Here is an 18229-nt window from a genome sequence, read left to right on the forward strand (position 1 = left end):
CACCACAGCTCACAGCAACGCTGGATCCTTAACCCACTGAGCAAGGCCAGGGATCGAACCCACAACCTCATGGTTCCTAGTCGGATTTGTTAACCACTGAGCCATGATGGGAACCCCTACACAGGGCACTTCTTGAACTAGTTCCTCATCACACAGTTAAGTGGCAGAGAGAGATGGAGGTGATCTGAAAACGAGACCTGCCTCATGGTGCCGAAGGCCCTGGCTGTCTCAGGTTCCCATCAAGCAAGCGGGGCTCAGCTGTCACATCCCTTAGGATTCTTCCCAAATCCTCTGAGGGAAATGGTTTCCAGCCCTGGTGGCTCATTTGAATCACCTGGGAAACGTTAAGATCTGCTGATGGAAATGCTATAAAATTAGGTTGTGATGATCATTGTACAACTATACATGTAGTAAATGCATTGAGTAATATTAAAAAAATAAATAAAAAATTTGGAAGCTGAAAAAAAAAAAAAAAAAAAAAAGATCTGTTGGCTGGTCCTGGTGTAACTAATGGTGGGTGAAGAAGTTTAAAGCTTCCAGGCGACAAGTTCCTGCTGTGGCACAGCTAGATGTGCAGCAGCTCTGCAGTGCTAGGATGCAGGTTTGATCCCCAGCCCAGGCCAGTAGGTTAAAGGATCCAGAGTTGCTGCAACTTTGGTTCAGATCTGATCCCTGGCCCAGGAACTCCATGTGCCATGGGGTGGCCAAAAAAAAAAAAAAAAAAGATCCCAGGTGAATGCAGTGTACACCTGGGCAGAGACCCACACTCCAAGCAAGTTCACAGACTCTGATGCACACTCTGGAGACCCCTGGCGAGTTTGACAAGCTTCAAGCTTCAGATGCCGGGGTCTCACCCTAAGCTTTTGTACCATTGGCAAAGGGTAAGGCCTGACCACCAGCACTTCGAAAATCTCCCCAAAGTGATCATTTTGTGCAGCCAAGTTTGAGAACCTCTGCTCTGGGCCGCTTGTTTTGACCCAAGAGTCAATTCTGAGCAGATGCTACCAATGTGTGTTCTTGATTCTCTTGCCATTTCAGAAGTAGACCGAGAAATCTTTTTTCCCCCTTTTCAAATGCACAGATCGTTTTTCCAAAGCATTTTACAGTACATGTTGTTAAAAAATAAAACCAGATTCCAGTGCACATGTTCTATAAATCCATCTGGTTTACATAAAATATTTACAAATACGGATACAGAAGAATTTAAAGATACTTGTGGGTGAGGAACCAGCATATTAGCTGTATGTTGCCTACTCTGTGGTCTACACAGCGCCTGTATACACATAAACACACACTAGACGCCTATGATGACCTGAGTAATTGTAGGGAAAACAGTTTATTTCGCCTTGATCCCAGATCGGACTGGAAAGCTCATTTATGCATACTTTTCTTGCCCAAATATTTTCAGATAGTAAATTAAATAAACTCCAGTGATGGCTTGTACCTCTTAGTTCCTCCAGGTGTTTGGCACTTGTGCATTCCTGCCCACGAAACTCAAATATCCCTTAACTCTTAAGCAGTAACTTGAGGAGGAGGCCAGAGCTGGCTTTATGTTTTAACATTGGACTGTTTTACCAAGGGCCCTGGCATATCCAGTTCTCTAGGTACTCTGTGCATTCTTTGAACTTCATGCCTGGTCCCTTGGTGTGGACCAGGGCAGAGCGTCTCAGTGCAGGCAGGTGCCACGGCGGAGCCTTGCCCCTGCTTGTCCTTGGCTCTGGGATTATGACAGATTGGCTAAGACTTCTCCAGGCCTGACCTGCAGACTTGGGTCAACTTCAGGTTTATTCACTGGTGCCATCGGGGACCTCCGAGCCCCTAGTGGGCACAGACACCAGGTCCCTCAGGCATGAGCAGCCCAGGAGCCTCACCATCCTCCCTACCTCAGGGTCCAGGCTCCCGGTGACCCCCCACCCCATCCCCACCAGGTCCGGGTCAGCTTCTTGACTTTTGCATCTTGACTGATGGAGACGGTCCTAAGGCTGGTCTCAGACGGTCCTAAGGCTGGTCTCAGAGGGGCCGCACAGGGCCTTGGCTAAGGGGACCCAGGTGGGAGAGTGCGTCCACAGATTCCTTGGAACTCAGAGCAGCACCAGGGCCATAGGTGCAGAGGTTGGATTTATCCCTGGGCGGAGCAGCAGAAGACTGGTCCCAGGTCATGCTGGTGGCCGCTGGGGCCCAGCTGCAGTCCCAGTAGGGACTGCCCCACCACCACCACGGATTCACTCCTCCACTAAGTTGAGGTGGGGGCATGCTGGTTCCCAGGATGCAATGGATGTGGGCCAACTCCTGGTGCCCGCCCACTCCTGGTCTCTGTGCCCCCTTCCACACCTGCCCCCTCTGCCTGGACCTATTTCATCCAGGGTAGAGCATAAAAAGCCAGAAGGTGGTTGTGACCAGCACCGCCCCCCACCCACGACCTCCCACCAGGAATGAGGTGAAAGAGGATTATCGTCCACTGAGATGGAGGGCGCTGTACTGTCTCAAGGAACATTTGTACTGGCAGGCAGATGTCCCAGGTTCAAGGGCCCATTCAGACCCTTGAAAACGTTGTGATCCTCAGGAGGGAGACGGCCAGGAAAGGAGTCTCCAGCATTTGAAGCTCTGAAGGTGCTCCGTCAGCTCTGTAGGCCAGGCTCACCCTGGCTCCACCACCTACTGTGGTGCAACTTCAACTGACAGGTGCACCCTCTCTGACCCTCCATCTCTTCCTTTGCAAAATGGGAGTGTCCCCCTTCAAGCACTGAATGAGTTGAACCTACCAGGAATTCAGCAGTGTCTGCACAGGTAAATACCTGATCGGTGTTAGCTGTTAGTTCTGAGCCCTGTACAGGTGCACTGGGCGGGGAGCAGGGCTCACCTCTGGGTTTACACCCTTTTTGCTCAGTAAGGGTGGCTTAGCTGTGTCACCGGAGACCACGTGTTGACCCGTAAGAAAAGCAGCAGCTCGTCCACCATGCTGGTGCCTTTTTCTGGAGGCACACCTGGTGGATCGTGGATTATGGTACATTTGGGGGAAAGCAGAGGGTATGTGTCCAGGTGGATTTCAGCAGAGATGGCATTCTGAGCATCCTCTCTCTGAAACACAGCATCGCCACCCAGCCTGCCCCTCTACGCCTGCTCTTCCTGCCCCTCCAAGCCACTCTGCTCCCCCAGGCCCCCATCCTCAGCCTCCCTTCCTCAGCCCGGGCCCTAGACACCCCCGGCAGATTCCTTCCTGGCCTCCCTGCCTCCATCTCTGTCTCTCGACACTGTCAACACAGCTGAACATTAGGCATCAGGGTCTGGGGCTCAGCATCTTCCTCCCAGGGTTCGGGGCTGCTGGCTGCCTCACCCGGCTTTTTTGCTGGATGCCCTTCACGCTTCCTCCCTTTCATGCCTGCTGACCTCTGCCTGATGGCCCTGCCCTGAGCCCAGGTGCATCCTTTGAGCCTCTGTTAAAATGTCACCAGCTCTGTGAAGTCGGCCGTGGATGCCCAGGCAGAAGTGAAGGGGCTCTCTCTGTCTTCCCATCGTGCCTGGCCTGCCGTGATGCTGCGATGGCCAGTTGTCTGGCTGTCTCTCCCGCTTGTCCTGTGAACTCATCCAGGGCAAGCCTCTTACCCTGTTACTGGCAAAAACAACAATGAAAGAATGGCAGTCAGCATATTCCGTGCTAACTAGGTGGCAAGCATTGAGCTAGGCGATTCTCATACCAAGTCTGATTCATTCCTGTACAGCAGGGCCAGGAAGTTGCAGGGGGCTAACGGGAGCCTTCTCCAGGGCCACCCCCAAAGCATGCCATCTAAGTATAAACAGTGCCCTGCTAAGCAACCATGGCTTCAAAAGCAGCTCCTGCCTCACCACCCTGAAACCAGATCACTTCCCTCCCCTGTGCTTTTCCTAATCAGAAATTCTGGGGCTGCCAGGGAAACCTAGGAGGCGGGGACTGTTATTGTCCATCTTATAGACGAGGAAGCTGAGTCTTAGCTGAAACGCCTGCCTGAGGGTCCCCGAGCATAGCCAGGACTGAAAGCCCACATCAGCCACCATAAGCCTGCGATCTGAATTCAGGGCCCTCGCGGCCTTTCCGTGTGCCCAGCTCTGGACTCAGTGCCAGGCTCAGCTTTGCCGAGTTTGAACTTGGGACACCTGAACCACCTGACAGACAGTTGAAGGTCACTGAAGGCCCCGGTGGGATACCCTGTTCCCTGTCCTCCATGTCTGCAAGTGACAACTTCACAGTGAACTTTGGCCGAGGCAGTAATTCAGCTCAGAGCTTTGACCCTCACCCCTTTCCACTTCTTCTGGGGATTAAAAGGGAGGAGGGGAAAAATACAATACACACCTCCCCCAGGGCTCCAGGGCTCCAGGATCTGGTTCCAGAAACAGAAAGTTTACTTTATTAGCTGTCAAAGAAATTTCACTGTGACCCCAAAGTAATTTCCCCAGAGAGAAGCAAATCTCCAGGAGCCAGGAATAGACGAAAAGATTATTGCTTATCCTGCTGGGCAAGCAGCGCCTGTATCCGGTGCTGTTTAGAGTGGAGCGAGCTGCTCTGGATCGGTGCCTGCCCCCTCCCTCAAGAGCAGAGGCTCTTGGGAAACTTGGGGTCCTCGGAGCCAGCTGCAGGGTCAGTGTGGGGCCCCTGCGTGAGCCACATTGTGGGTGCAGGGGGCAGATGTGACAGGCCGAGCAGGGTGCCCTGCAGTTCAGAAAGGAATTATTGCCTTTCAGGAAGGGCCAGATGCTCCAAAATCAGGGTTTGACCCCATCCACCTCTGTTAAGGGCCACCTCTGTGCTCCTGAGAAAATTCTGTCCTCTCCCCGCCGTCAGCCCTCAGTTTCCTGGACTGTGAAATGGACGTGTGGGTGAGGTGCCTGGCCTCTCCAGGAGCACAGTTCTCCTCCTCAACAGCGCCATGCATCCCCCTGCCCCAACCTGCCCACGTGAGGGACAAGGTGCAGTCACCAGGCTGGGGTACCAGGGAGTAGCCCCCAGAGGGGACACTTGCTCCGGGCTGAGGCTCGGCCTGGGCCTGTCTCTGGGCTCAGCAGCCTCTGAGCCTCACCATTTTACAGCTGAGGAGCAGGGATCCGTTCCTGCTAATCACACACCCGGCACGTGGCCGAGGTCAACGTCAAATCCAGGCATTTCTTCCAACGCCATTGAGCTGTGCAGAGCTCTCCTGGTGGGACCTCTTGTGGCCACAGCCCCTGCCTGAAGGGCGACACTCCAGGCCACTGAGTGTGTGACAAGGAGATGCCGGAGAAGCTTGGGAACACTACTTAACCTCTGTAAACTCAATGTCCCCATCTGTAAAGCAGAGGTAATATGACCTGCCTCCTGATGCTGTTGCGAGGGTGAATTCATACCCTCAGGCTGCCCTAACAAAGTGCCACAGACCGGGCGGATTAAACATTTGCTTCCTCACAGGTCTACAGGCTGGGCATCCAAGACCAAGGTGTCAGCAAGGTTGGTTTCTTCTGCGGCCTCCCTCTCGGCCTTTAGACGGCCACCTTCTCTGTATGATTTCACAGGGGCTTTCCTCTGTGCCTGACTGTGTCCTGGTCTTTTCTAGGGACAGCAGGCATGGGATTAGAGGCCACCCTCATAACCTCATTTTAATTGGTGACATTTTGAACGGCCCTATCTCCAAATATGGTCAAATCCTAAAGGATCAGGGGGTAGGGACCTCAACATACAAATTTGGGGTAACATAGTTCAACCCATAACAGAAGGTTAAGGAGTTCCTGTTGTGGCTCAGGAGGTTAAGAACCTGACTAGTATCCATGAGGATGTGGGTTCGATCCCTGGCCTCACTCAGTGGGTTAAGGATTCAGCGTTGCCATGATCTGTGGTGTAGGTCAAGCATTGGGTCTGGCGTTGCTGTGGCTGTGGTATAAGCCTGCAGCTGCAGCTCTGATTTGACCACTAGCCTGGGAACTTCCATGTGCCACAGGTGCCACCCTGAAAAAAGACCCCCAAAAAACCAAAGGGTTGAAAGAGGGAGGGTGTGTTATATAAAAAATTTATTTTGGTCTTTGTCCCTCACTCTCGTTGCCCAGCTCTGAAAACCCTTGAAATCTCCAGAGTGACAAGTGTCTTTTATATGCTAATGAGATGGCTGGTGGCAGAGGGCCCCTCCTCTAGCTTCAGGATGAGGGGCTGGTTGCTGGAAAGACCAAGCCAGGATTATCAAGTTGAAACTTTCAACTTCCCCCTTCCTTCGCCTCTGGGGGAGGGAGAGGGGCCAGAGGTTGTGTGCAGTCAGCACTGGCTTGTGACTTGATCAATCCTGCCTCTATGAAATATCCTAAAGCCTAAACCATGAGATTCCAAATTTTGAGAGCCTCTGGGTTGGTGATACACCCATGTGCCAGGCGGGTGGTGCCGCCCAAGTCCATGGGACAGAAGCTCCTGCACTCAGGACCCTTCCAGACAGCACCCTGTGTATAGCCCCCCATCCCGCTAGTCACCTGAACCCTTTATAACAAACCTGTAAACATAAGTAAAGTGGCTTCCTAAGTTCTGTGAGCCATTCTAGCAAATCATTGAACCCCCTGGGGGCGGGTCATGAGGCCCCCCAGTTTATCGCCCAATATTTGTGATTGGTGTCTGAAGTGAGGGTGGTCTTGTGGGACTGAGCCTTCAAATAGGGGGGTGGGGCGGTGCCCACCCCCAGCAGTTAGTGTCTGTGTTGAATCAAATTGTGGGACACTCGGTGGATGCTGCAAAGTCGGAGAAACAGGATTGGAAAAGTCACCACACTTTTGGTGTCAGGAGGGAGAACACCTCTCAGAGTGAAAAGGTTTTTCTTACCTGAAAAACTCAGGATAAGCTTGAGTTTTGATGGTCTCAGCAGTCCAGTGCCCAGGGGATGGGGCGGGGGCATTGAAGGGCAATGATCATTAGGATTTGAGCTGGCTGGTGGCTGAAGGAGCTGTGGGAGCACTAGCAACCAGTGCAAGGAGGGTAACGCCCTACATAGGGCAGCAGAACAGCAGAAAATGGAGTTTTTGCCCAGGACCGAGTGGCAGAACAGGAGAGCAGCCAGGCGCACAGGTTCAAGAGCAAGGCGGGAGCTCTCGGCTATGCGGGTGGGGTGGGGGCCTTTGCTTCCACTTCTGCCCAGCATCTCTTCCTCCTTCGTGGCATCAGTCTCTTTAGTGGGAGAGTGATACAAGCATCACTGGGCTCAAATCCACAGACCCGGCTCCGGGTGTTTGAGAGTTCCAGTGAATGTACTGGTTTGCCCTCAGCCTGTTCCCACTCTGCTGAGACCACAGGCCCACTGAGCCCCTCGGCCTGTGTGCCCTACCCCTATCCCTCTCTGGGGTCTCCCGACTGCCTGCTGGGTTCAGCCAATGGGAGCGCAGGAGGAAGATTAGAGGGCGGGAGGAAGAGAGAAACGGGGCTGTTACTCCGCCTCCCTCCCTGCCTTGAGTCGCAGGATCCGATGACAGGTGCAGCTTTTGATGGTGACGGGTCCCTGGGCTCCAGTAACACAGCTCCCTCTCGTTTGTCACTCTCATCTATGGGTGCTAGTAGCTTCCTGCTGTGGCTAAACTTTGGGTTATTTTAAATGTCGTCTCCTGGGCTTCTTAACTCCTCCAACACCTGTGTAACTAGCTCTCAGCATTGTGTTTCCTCTGTTGTAAATGCTTGTCGTGATTTCTCTTTTCTTCGATCTTTATATAAATCCCTATGAATCCACGTACAGACCTTGTTTTGACGCCTTCAGAATAAGGAGGAAAGTGTTCTGGAAGTTGCTTTGAAAGTCTCTGCAATGATTAATGGCAGCCAGAGTCCTAAAGCGCTCAAGGAAATGCTAGTTCTTTTATCCTAGACCTTGAAAACACATTGTGGGGTCCGGGGTGGGGTGGGGGAACCTTTCTTTTTCGACAGGACTTTTAACTTCTTAATGTTTCTCATCAGAACTTGTAAATCATTTCTCATGGGTTTCTAATTGATCTCTGTTCTCTACCGATAGAAAGTCTGGGTGAAAGGTTTTTCTCCCCATTCTATGTTAGTTTACTTAGCTGAAGTTATCACAGATACCTTTGATGTGCTCTTTCTCAAAGTGAAATATTTTGTGGCTAGAAATCTGTGGCAATTCAAGAGGGGTGTGTTGCTGTAACGAATTATCACAAGCTTGGCGGCTTTAAACGATAGCATTTATTCAGCCAGAAGTCCAACGTGAGTCCTAGGAGACTAAAAGCAAGGGTCAGAAGGGCTAGTTCTTTCTGGAGGGGAGAATCTGTTCAGCATCCCAGGCTTGTTGGCCCCATCACTTTAGTTTCTGCTTTGTGGTCACGTCACCTCCTCTTCTCTATCTAATCTCCTTTTGCCCCCTCTTATAAGGACACTTGCGATGGCATTTAGGGCCCACCCAGGATAATCATCCTCAACTTAATCCCACCTGCAAAGTTAAGTTTCCATCCTAGGTACATTTCACAGATTTGGGGAATTAGGACACAGACGTTTCTGGGTGCCACCCTTCCACCCTCCACGGTGCCATTCAGGACTTCATCTTGGCAGCTGGATTTCAGAACTTCCTCTGCGTGAATAGATTTCTGCTCTCAGCACAAGCTTTCCAAAACCACCTCCAACCAGGAGACCCCCTGTGTGGCTGGTTCCTGAGCTTTGGAGGCCCAGGGGCATCCCCCCACCTAGCAGTCAGGAGGCCATCTCACAACTCCTCCACTGCCTTTCAGTATCCCTGCATCACCCACTTGTCTTTCCGTCAACTGACCACCTATCTACCTTCTGTGTTTTGCTGGTGCTGCTTCTGCCACCTGGGAATGAATCTGCCTCCTTCCCCAGCCTGGAGAGCTCTGCTCATCCTTCCAGGCCTGTCCCCACTGCCACCTTCTCTGATGCTTTCCTGGTCTGTGCTCCTGCAGCGTGCTGCTCCTGTCCAGGTCTGTGGGGACATGCCCACGACATCAGAGCCAAGCTGTGGCTATGTGACTTCCCAGGTAGGGGCATGCTTGCTTTCCTCCATGCCCACCATACCTGGCAGCCCCAGGGCTTACACATGTGTGAGCATGAGTGACTAACCACAGACTGGATCTGGATCTGGATCTGGATCTGGATGTGGTCCGGCATAGAGCAGATACTCAGGAAATGTGACCTGTGTTGATTCGAGCAAACAGGTAACCTTGTCATGTCATTGGTATACCCTAGCTCCCAAGTTGCTATTTAAAGGAATCATGCCACTCTGTTGCTTTCCTTTCTCAGCATCCTGCTTGGAGGTCAAGAATGAGGCCCTGGAGTTCCCGTTGTGGCGCAGTGGTTAACGAATCCGACTAGGAACCATGAGGTCGCGGGTTCGGTCCCTGCCCTTGCTCAGTGGGTTAACGATCCGGCGTTGCCGTGAGCTGTGGTGTAGGTCACAGACACGGCTTGGATCCCGCGTTGCTGTGGCTCTGGCGTAGGCCGGTGGCCTCAGCTCCGATTCAACCCCTAGCCTGGGAACCTCCATATGCCGCGGGAGCGGCCCAAGAAATAGCAACAACAACAGCAACAACAACAACAAAAAGACAAAAAAAAAAAAAAAAAGACAAAAGACAAAAAAAAAGAATGAGGCCCTGTATGCTCACACGCACGTGTGTTCATTACATGTGCACACGCGTGGACTATTCCCACAGGTGGACAATCGGGGGCTTGACAGCTCCCAGGAATAGAGAAAGCTCACCTTTTTTTTTTTTTTTTTTTCTTTTTAGGACTGCACTGAGGCATATGGAAGTTCCCAGTCCAGGGGTCAAATCAGAGATGAAGCTGCTGGTCTACGCCACAGCCACAGCAATGTGGGATCTGAGCCACGTCTGTGACCTACACTACAGCTCACGGCAATGCCGAATCCTTAACCCACTGAGTGATGCCAGCAATCGAACCCGAATCCTCATGGATACTAGTTGCTGAGCCACAATGGGAACTCCCAATCAAGCTCACCTTTTAAGGAAACAAAACTATTCTTTCCCTTGCTTCCCAGGGACCATTTTTGTCTTTCAAGGCGACAACTAGTGCCACTCACATCCTCAGGAAATCAGAACCCACTTCTGGAATTCTTGGCAGCAAATGGCAGAATTCCAGTGGGCGGAGGCCCTGGAACTTCGGACCCTGGTGAGGTCACCTGTGCGTCTTTGTTAACTGCTTGCATAGAAGAAATTCCTCATGGGGCGTGACCACGTATTCCCAGCAGGAAGGGCATTAAGGCACCAGATCTCAGGCGCTAGGAAATGAATGTACAGTTGAGATAATGAGCCATTCTGGATTAAAAACCCTATGTTCAGGCTTAAGGTCTCAAAGCGACAGTTCCACCCATAAGTATGTAACGCGCTTAAAATGCAGCATGGTGGCCTGCCATTGCACGCGTGACTTTCTGGGTGGACCTGTAGGGATGGCTGACCTCTGGGTGGCCTCTCTCACTGAACAACACCTGCGGGACCTGCTGGGCACAGGGTATGAAAGCTGACCCCGGAGCCCTCCTGGACAAGAAGCAACACCAGCAGAGGGAGATGTGTAGTCAGTGGGGACAGGCTGGATTGCACCTGAGCTCTGGCTGGCCTTTGGGGGTGGGAACACGAAGAGGATGGTGGGGTGCCGTCACAGGCCAGAAGGAGGAAGTAGAACCACTCGGCCCAGTGAGACCCTCTCAGGGGGGGCTGAGACACTAGGACAGCATCCAGAATCTGCGATGGGGAGCCATGGAGGGTGGCGCAGGGAGGAAGGTACAGGCAGGGCCACATGCTCCGCAGGTCCCTCTGTTATCAGTGTGGAGACAGGCTGGGGGGCTTTGCAGTGTCCAGGCAAGAGACCATGTGACCTCACAGGAGGGTGAGGGTATCCCCAGCAGGGACCCCATGGGTCTGGGTTACTGTGAGGCTCAGATGAAGGGAGCAGAGGAGAGGAAAGAAAAGCAAATGCACTTTACTCTTAGGTATCCAGGCGGGGGGCTATGGTGTGGTGGCAGGAGTGTGGGCTTGAGGCAGGCAGGCCTGGTCGCCCCAGCTGCTCTTTGTTGCCAGGGGTGTGTCGCTGCCCCTCCAGGGGGTGCAGAGCCCTGCACTGTCTGTAGAATGGGGGGTGACACCCACCTCCCAAGGCTGGGTGAGGGTTACTGCCACCGAAATGCCAGGTGCCCCACACAGGCAGCATTCCTGCACAGTGGCCTGTCCTCCCGCTCACCCTCTCTCCAGCCCCAGGGCCAGCGAGTGAGGCCCCGCGCCTCTGCCAAACCCTGGTGTGAAGGATGCCAGCCTGTGTGGGACTGGGTACGGTGGGGTCTCAGGAAGCTCACTGAGGGGCTGTCACATGTGCGTGCTGGCCCTCGGGACCCCTGGGTGTGGGAGGGAGTTGGCAGGGGGCTGGAGTGGACACAGATGCAGCAGCAGCCCCCCCGCCCCCACTGGAGCACCTGAGGCGGGGGCCTGATGGACCCCCTGTCTCTGCTTCCCCAGCCCCTATATGGGCAGGCAAGGGGTTAAAATCCAGATGCAAGGCCTGGTTCAGGAGCAAAATAAGGCACTGAAATAAGTCTCCAAGGGCACAGAGAGCGACAGTGTCCTGGAGGAACAGGAGACATCCTGTCCCCAGCCCAGCCCCCACTCCCCATCTGGGCGCTGACATAATGAGGTCAGGAGAAATGGCTGCTGTGCTGCTTCAGGGGCTGAAAAGGCCTGGGCTCCGGGCAGAGGTTGCCGACCACAAGAAGCCATCCAGCAGGCCCGCAGCAGCTCCCAGGTACAGAGCCCTCGCCAGGCTGGGCAGTACATCCAGAATCTTCACTCAGTTCTCTTCACAAGTGGTTCCAAGGGACAGAAGGAGGCAGAGGCCACTGAGGCTGCCCAGGTTCCCTGTCGCCATGTGGGTGGCTGGAGGGCACAGGCCCCACACTGGGCTTGGTGTGTGTGCATCCTGCGAGCCTGACAGGGCCAAGGTGCTGAGGCCTCGGCAGGTAAACCCAAAGCCCCTCATCCCTTTAGACAGAGCCTTGGTGTTCACGGTTTCTGTCCAGAAACTCCCGACGTCTGTGTTCAGCTTTGATATTATGACTCCATGTAATTAGGTTTAATTGCTCTACATTTGGGGAAAATAATGAGAAACATGCAGGCTGGTGGGGCTCATCATGTCCTGGCCCCACAGTGTCCGGCTGGCTGAGGTTTCTAACAAGAAAAGTATCTTGAATGTCTTTTTGGTTCAGGATGGCTTCTTAACATTCTTCTCCCTTGGAGTTCCTGTCTTGGCGGAGCAGAAATGCATCCAACTAGGAACCACGAGGTTGCGGGTTCGATCCCTGGCCTCGCTCAGTGGGTTAAGGATCTGGTGTTGCCGTGAGCTGTGGTATAGGGGTCACAGAGGCAGCTCGTGGGCGTAGGCCAGCCAATTCAACCCCTCAACCCCTAGCCTGGGAACCTCCATATGCTTTGGGTTTGGCCCTAAACAACAAAAACAAAAAACAAACAAAATTCTTCTCCCTTCAGTTTAAAAAGCAGAAGAAGAGTTCCCTGGTGGCCTAGAGGTTAAAGAACCAGTGTTGTCACTGCTGTGGCTTGGGTCACTACTGTGGGGTGGTTCGATCCCTGGCCCAGGAAATTCCATGTGCCACAGGCACGGGCAAAATAAATAAATAAGGAAATGTATATTAAAGGCAAAAGAGCTGGCCCAGGGTCCCTCAGGTTCTGGCAGGGGTGGCCAGCTTCAGCAGCTGCCCCAGGCACCTTCTTGCCTGGATGAAGATTGGCTTGCAAAGCCACAGGCCTCACTCCGGGCCATGCCTCGAGGCTCTGGCCAGTGGAAGACACTGTCACTTCGCTGGGTCAAACTTGCTCATTTAAGGAGCTCGCTGTGCCTTCCTGAAAGGTTTGCAGGGACCCTTCCCCTCCTCACCAATGTCATTCCTCCTGGGCTCTGAGGCTGCAGGGCCTTCAGCCTTGGATGCCCCGATGGCCAGTTCTGATAGTGTGGAGCCAAGAGGGGTCGCTGGAGTCAGGAGGAAAGGGCTCTCCATTGGACTCTCAAGGTCTGAGTTCTATTCTCTTATTAATCAGTGGTCTGACCTGATGCGAGTTCAGTAAACTACCCCAACCCTCAGTTTCTTTACCTGAAAAATGGGCTCAATGTTTTGACTCCATGTGGCAGCTGGAAGATGTAAAGACTTAAGCATGCACATGGGAGCCTCCCTCCATGCTGGTTGCTCTGCTGGGTGGCCCCTCAGCCACCTGGCAAAATGGGGACACGATTCCACTGCAAGGGTGCCGTGCCCTCTCTTTGATCCCAATTCCATGGCAAACTCCAGAGGAAACAGAGCTTGAGGGGGCTGGCAGGTTCTCCCCTGCCAGAACCTTGAGGAGAGCCTGGGACAGACTCTCCTTTGTGGTGCCCAGTACTGGCGGGCTTGGGTGTGTTCACCTCCCAGCATGCAGCGATGCTGATGTGAAAATGCCGAGTGCAGCAAAGTCTGGCCTGCTTTTCCTGGAGGGAGCCACACTTGCATCGTTTTGACCCAGTCATCATCAGCTCTTGTAGAGGCCGCAAAGGTGAACCCACTTATCACAGGACAGTGTTAGTGCCGGTCCCCAGGTTAGGGGATGAGCAAAATGTCCTCCCTGGAGTCCCAGTATAGGATGGGAGGCAGGAAGAATGGGTCTCCTGACTGATGTCCCACTGCTGGTCAGTGGGTAATGGATTCGGGGTTCCTGGGGCTGCTCCTCCAGGACTTGGGAGCCCAGTCATCTCCGGCTGGCACGGGTGGGCAGCCTCCCTCTGAACATCTCTAGGCTGTAGTTCACTTCCTGCCCGGTGCTGAGGTGACCTGACCCTAGGGGGAGACAGCCCAGATGGACACCAGAGGACTTGGCTGCAGAGCTGTGGAAGGAAGTGGGGCTTGTGCAGGGGCCTCGAGGGCTTTGGGTACCAGCCATCCACCTCAGGGATGGCTTCTACTGTGGGAACCCCCATGACCACTGCGGGCACCACCAAATCATCCTTTATGACCCAGGAAGGAAAAGGAAACTACCTTGAACTCTACTTTGTTTTTAATAGATTTTTTTTTTTTTTTTTTTTTTTTTTTTTTTTTTTTTTTTTTTTTTGCTTTTTGAGGTTGAACCCAAGGCATATGGAAGTTCCCAGGCTAGAGGTCCAATTGGACTTACAGCTGCCAGCCTACACCACAGCTACGGCAACCTGGGATCCCAGCTGCATCCTACACCACAGCTCACAGCAACTCCAGATCCCTAACCCACGGAGCCAGGCCAGGGATCAAACCTGCATCCTTATGATTCCTAGTCAGGTTTGTTAACCACTGAGCCACAAAGGGAACTCCTTTGATTTTATTTTTTTAGAACAGTTTTAGATTCATAGCAAAGTTGAATGGAAGATACAGAGGTTTCCCATTAACCCTCTACCTCAACACAGACACAGCCTCCTCTGTTATCAGCATCCCCCACCAGAGTGGTATGGTTTTTATAGCAGGTGACATATATTGACGCATCATTATCATCCATGGTCTATAGCTTACCTTAGGGGTCACTCTTTTTTTAAAATTATAGTTGATTTACAGTATTGTGTCAGTTTCTGCTATATAGCAAAGTAAGCCAGTCATACATATATGTACATTCCCTTTTTTATATTATTTTCCATCATAGTCTATCCCAAGAGACTGGATATGGTTCCCTATGTATACAGTAGGACTTCATTGCTTATCCATTCTAAATGTGGTAGTTTGCATCTACTAACCCCAAATTCCTAGTCCATCCCACTCCCTTTCCCTGCCCCTTTGGCAACCACAACTCTGTTCTCCATGTCTGTGAGTCTGTTTGCGTTTTATAGATAGCTTCATTTGTGCTGTATTTTAGATTCTACCTTTAAATGATATCATATGTTATTTGTCTTTCTCTTTCTGACTTACTTCTCTTAGTCTGAGAGTCTCGTTCCATCCATGTTGCTGCAAATGGCATTATTTCATTCTTTTTCATGGTTAAGTAATATTCCATTATGTATATGTACCACATCTTCTTAATCCATTCATCTGTTGATGGACATTTAGGTTGCTTCCCTGGCTTGGCTATTGAGGGTCACTCTTGATATTGTACGTTTTATGCATTTGGACAAATGATGTATGATGTCTCTCCGCTGTGATAGTATCATACAGAGTAGCCTCACTGTGTTAAAAAGATGTTCAGTGTTCTGCCTATTCATCGTTTGCTCCCCACCAGGCCCCTGTCAACCACTGATCTTCTTCCCCTCTACATAGTTTTTCCTTTTTCAGAAGGTCATAGACTTTTCAACTTGGTTTCTTTCACTTAGTGAGGTTCACTTCAGTTTCCTCCATGTCTTTTCATGACTTGATAGCTCATTTCTTCTGAGCACTGAATAATATCCCATCGTCTGGATATAACACTATATATTTCTCTTGTCACCTGCTGAAGGACATCTTGGCTGCTTCCAGGTTTTGACAATTATAAATAAAACCACTGTAAAGATCTGTGTGCAGGTTTTTGTGTGAACATGGGTTTTCAGCTCCTTTGTGTAAATACCAAGGAGCGTGCTTACTGAAAGAGTAGGTTGAGTTCTGTAAGAAACTGCCAAACTGTCTTCCAAAGTTCCTGTACCATTTTGTGTTCCCACCAGCAATGGGTGCAAGTTCCTGTCACTTCATACCCTCCCCAGCATTTGGGGTTGTCAATGATCTGGATTTCAGCCACTCTAAGAAGTGTGCAGTGGTACCTCATTGTTTTAATTTGCGTTTCCCTGCTGACAATGATGTGGAGCATCTTTTCATGTGCCTGTTTGCCATTTGCAGATCTTCTTCGGTAACGTGTCTATTAAGGTCTTTGGCCCAATTTTTAATTGGATGGTTTGTTTGCTTGTTGTTGAGTTCGAAGAGTTCTTTGTGTATTTTGGGTAACAATGTTTTATCAGATGTGCCTTGCGAATATTTTCTCCCAGTCTGTGGCATGTCTGACAGTCCATTTCTAAATGACTGTTCCAGACCCTGCTCAGTAGGGAAGCTGGCAGAGTCAGATGCTGCAGGGCGTGGTATGTGGCTTTGACCACCTTTGACAGCCCCTAAGGGATGCATCTGAGCAAGACCAAGATCTATGCCCTGATTTCAGCACTGAGTGTGATCGCAGATGCAAGGGGCGGGAGGGGGGGGGGCTGTGTTTGGCATTTAGGGTGTGCACGGGGCCGACATGTGAGAACACCGTGGCCCCAGGCATTCCTTGTGGGGCAGCTATTAGAAATGGTATTTCTGAAGATGAGGACACAGTGTGGGAAACTGTGAGTCACTGGATGGTGAGGTGGAAGATGCAGACCACAGAGAGGCAGGAGCTCAGAGGAAAACTCTAGGAGGTCGTAGACCAGAAAGGAAAGCAGCAAGTATTCTCTCAGGTCAATGCACTTGAAAGTGGAATTTTCTCTTTTCTATTTTCCACAGGTTGGATAATGTTCTTAGAGATCATTGTTTATAATGACAGCTATTTATTTAAAAAAACGGATTCCTAAAGCTTCTGCTACCATTCTTGGCCACGCTGAACCACAATGTATACAGTGGCACTGGGGGAAGAGCCAGGAATGAAAGCCACCCCCCGCCGCCTTGGTTGCACCCCCATGTTGTGGAGAGAACAGAGGAGGGGATTCCTGCCCCTGAGCAATGGTGCCTCTCGGGGGGTGTATTCAAGGGAGAAGGAAGGACCTGAGGGGCTGGCTCCTTGCCCTCTGTCACCTGTGGCCCGTGTGCCACAGTGATTTTAGGACACAAATCAGCCATGCTTTCCCAGTTGGCTGATATCAAAGCATCTTTCCAAGTAAAAGCTGAGACCAGATGTCAAACCAGACTGTAATTGGAGACAGGTACTGACATTGAGCTCGTGTTCTTTAAAACTGGAGATGGACTCCCTGGAATTCAGCGTGTTTTATCTCAGCTCCTCCCAGGCTGCCTGCAGACCCACACTCCATATTAACTGAGCCCCTACTGCATGGCAGGCATGGGCTAGCTGTCATCTTATTTGATTTGTACCCATCTCAAAACAGCCTAAAGTGTCAATGTTACGATCTCCATTTTGCAGATGCAGAAACCGAGGCAAAGCAATGAACCTGGGAAACAGCACCCCTTTGCACAGTGCTTTAAACTGTACAGATAGCTTCACATTTTTCTGCGCTGGTTTTCTCAGTGGTCCTGCCAGGAATTCATTTCGTGTCTCCACTCTACAAAGGAGGAAGTCAAGGGTCAGAGAGAAGGGGCCCAAAGGTAAATAAGTAGTAAGTGGAGATAGACTCAGACCTTCACAGCTGGATTCCAGTCTGCCTCTTGCTACCGTGACACTCCTTCCTGAGAAGGAGGTGAGGGCCAGGACCCCCCTTTGGTTGCCTCGTATGCGGGGGGAACCCTCGGTTCTATGCTAAAGCCTCATGTGTGCTGTTTTTACACCTGCGATCTCACTGATCTCACTTGAGGTGGCCTGGGAGAGTGGGTGGGGACGAGATTAAGACCCGCCTTTTATGGGGGCGTTCCTGTCGTGGCTCAGCAGTCATGAACCCAGCGAGTATCCATGAGGATGCAGGTGGGATCCCTGGCCTTGCTCAGTGGGTTAAGGATCCGGCATTAGCTCAGATCCCATGTTGCTGTGGCTGTGACATAGGCCAGTGGCTTCAGCTCTGATTCAACCCCTAGCCTGGGAACCTCCATATGCTGCAGATTCGGCCCTAAAAAGCAAAAAAAAAAAAACCCAAAAAACAAAAAACAAACTGCTTTTTATGGATGTGGTGTCTGCAACTCAGAGCATACGCAACCTGCTGGGGTGGCCCAGCTGGCAGTGTCAGACCAGCAGACCAGGAGCTGTAACTGACCATGTAGGTTTGATTGAGGAATCGTTATTTTGAGGAAGAAAGCTGAGGACCCTCCGTCCTGAACTGCAGAACACCCAGTGCCGTCAACCAGCCAGACAGACCCGTTCTGAGAGCCTTGGGATGTCTTGTCCTGGCCCTAGCACTGCCCTCTCTTTGTTCAGCTCCAGAGAAGAACATTCAATGTTCTCTCTCCAACTGATGTGTACATTTTCCTGCCTCTCCCGGGGCAGCGGCAGAGCAGAGGACAGGACCGGGACCTGGATCAAAGGGATTTTTTTTTCTCTGAAGTCTACTGTTCTGCCTGCGTCCAGTGGAACGAGTGCTCACCCTAGGACCCTGGGTGATTGGGCCAGAGTTTAGATTCACACGACAGCCCATGCCCAGTGCAGTGAA

At 51.7% G+C, this 18229-nt stretch overlaps 1 protein-coding gene across 8 annotated transcripts in view; it reads left to right on the top strand.

The window, feature by feature from the left end:
- COL23A1 (collagen type XXIII alpha 1 chain) overlaps positions 1-18229 on the top strand; it is a 375676-nt gene that overhangs the window by 162917 nt on the left and 194530 nt on the right. The window lies entirely within an intron of this gene.

Source organism: Sus scrofa, chromosome 2 (assembly GCF_054392235.1).
Source record: "Sus scrofa isolate SSC_HxYL_T2T_F1_AM1 chromosome 2, Sscrofa_HxYL_maternal_Yorkshire_Landrace_v2.0, whole genome shotgun sequence".
NCBI lineage: Eukaryota > Metazoa > Chordata > Mammalia > Artiodactyla > Suidae > Sus > Sus scrofa.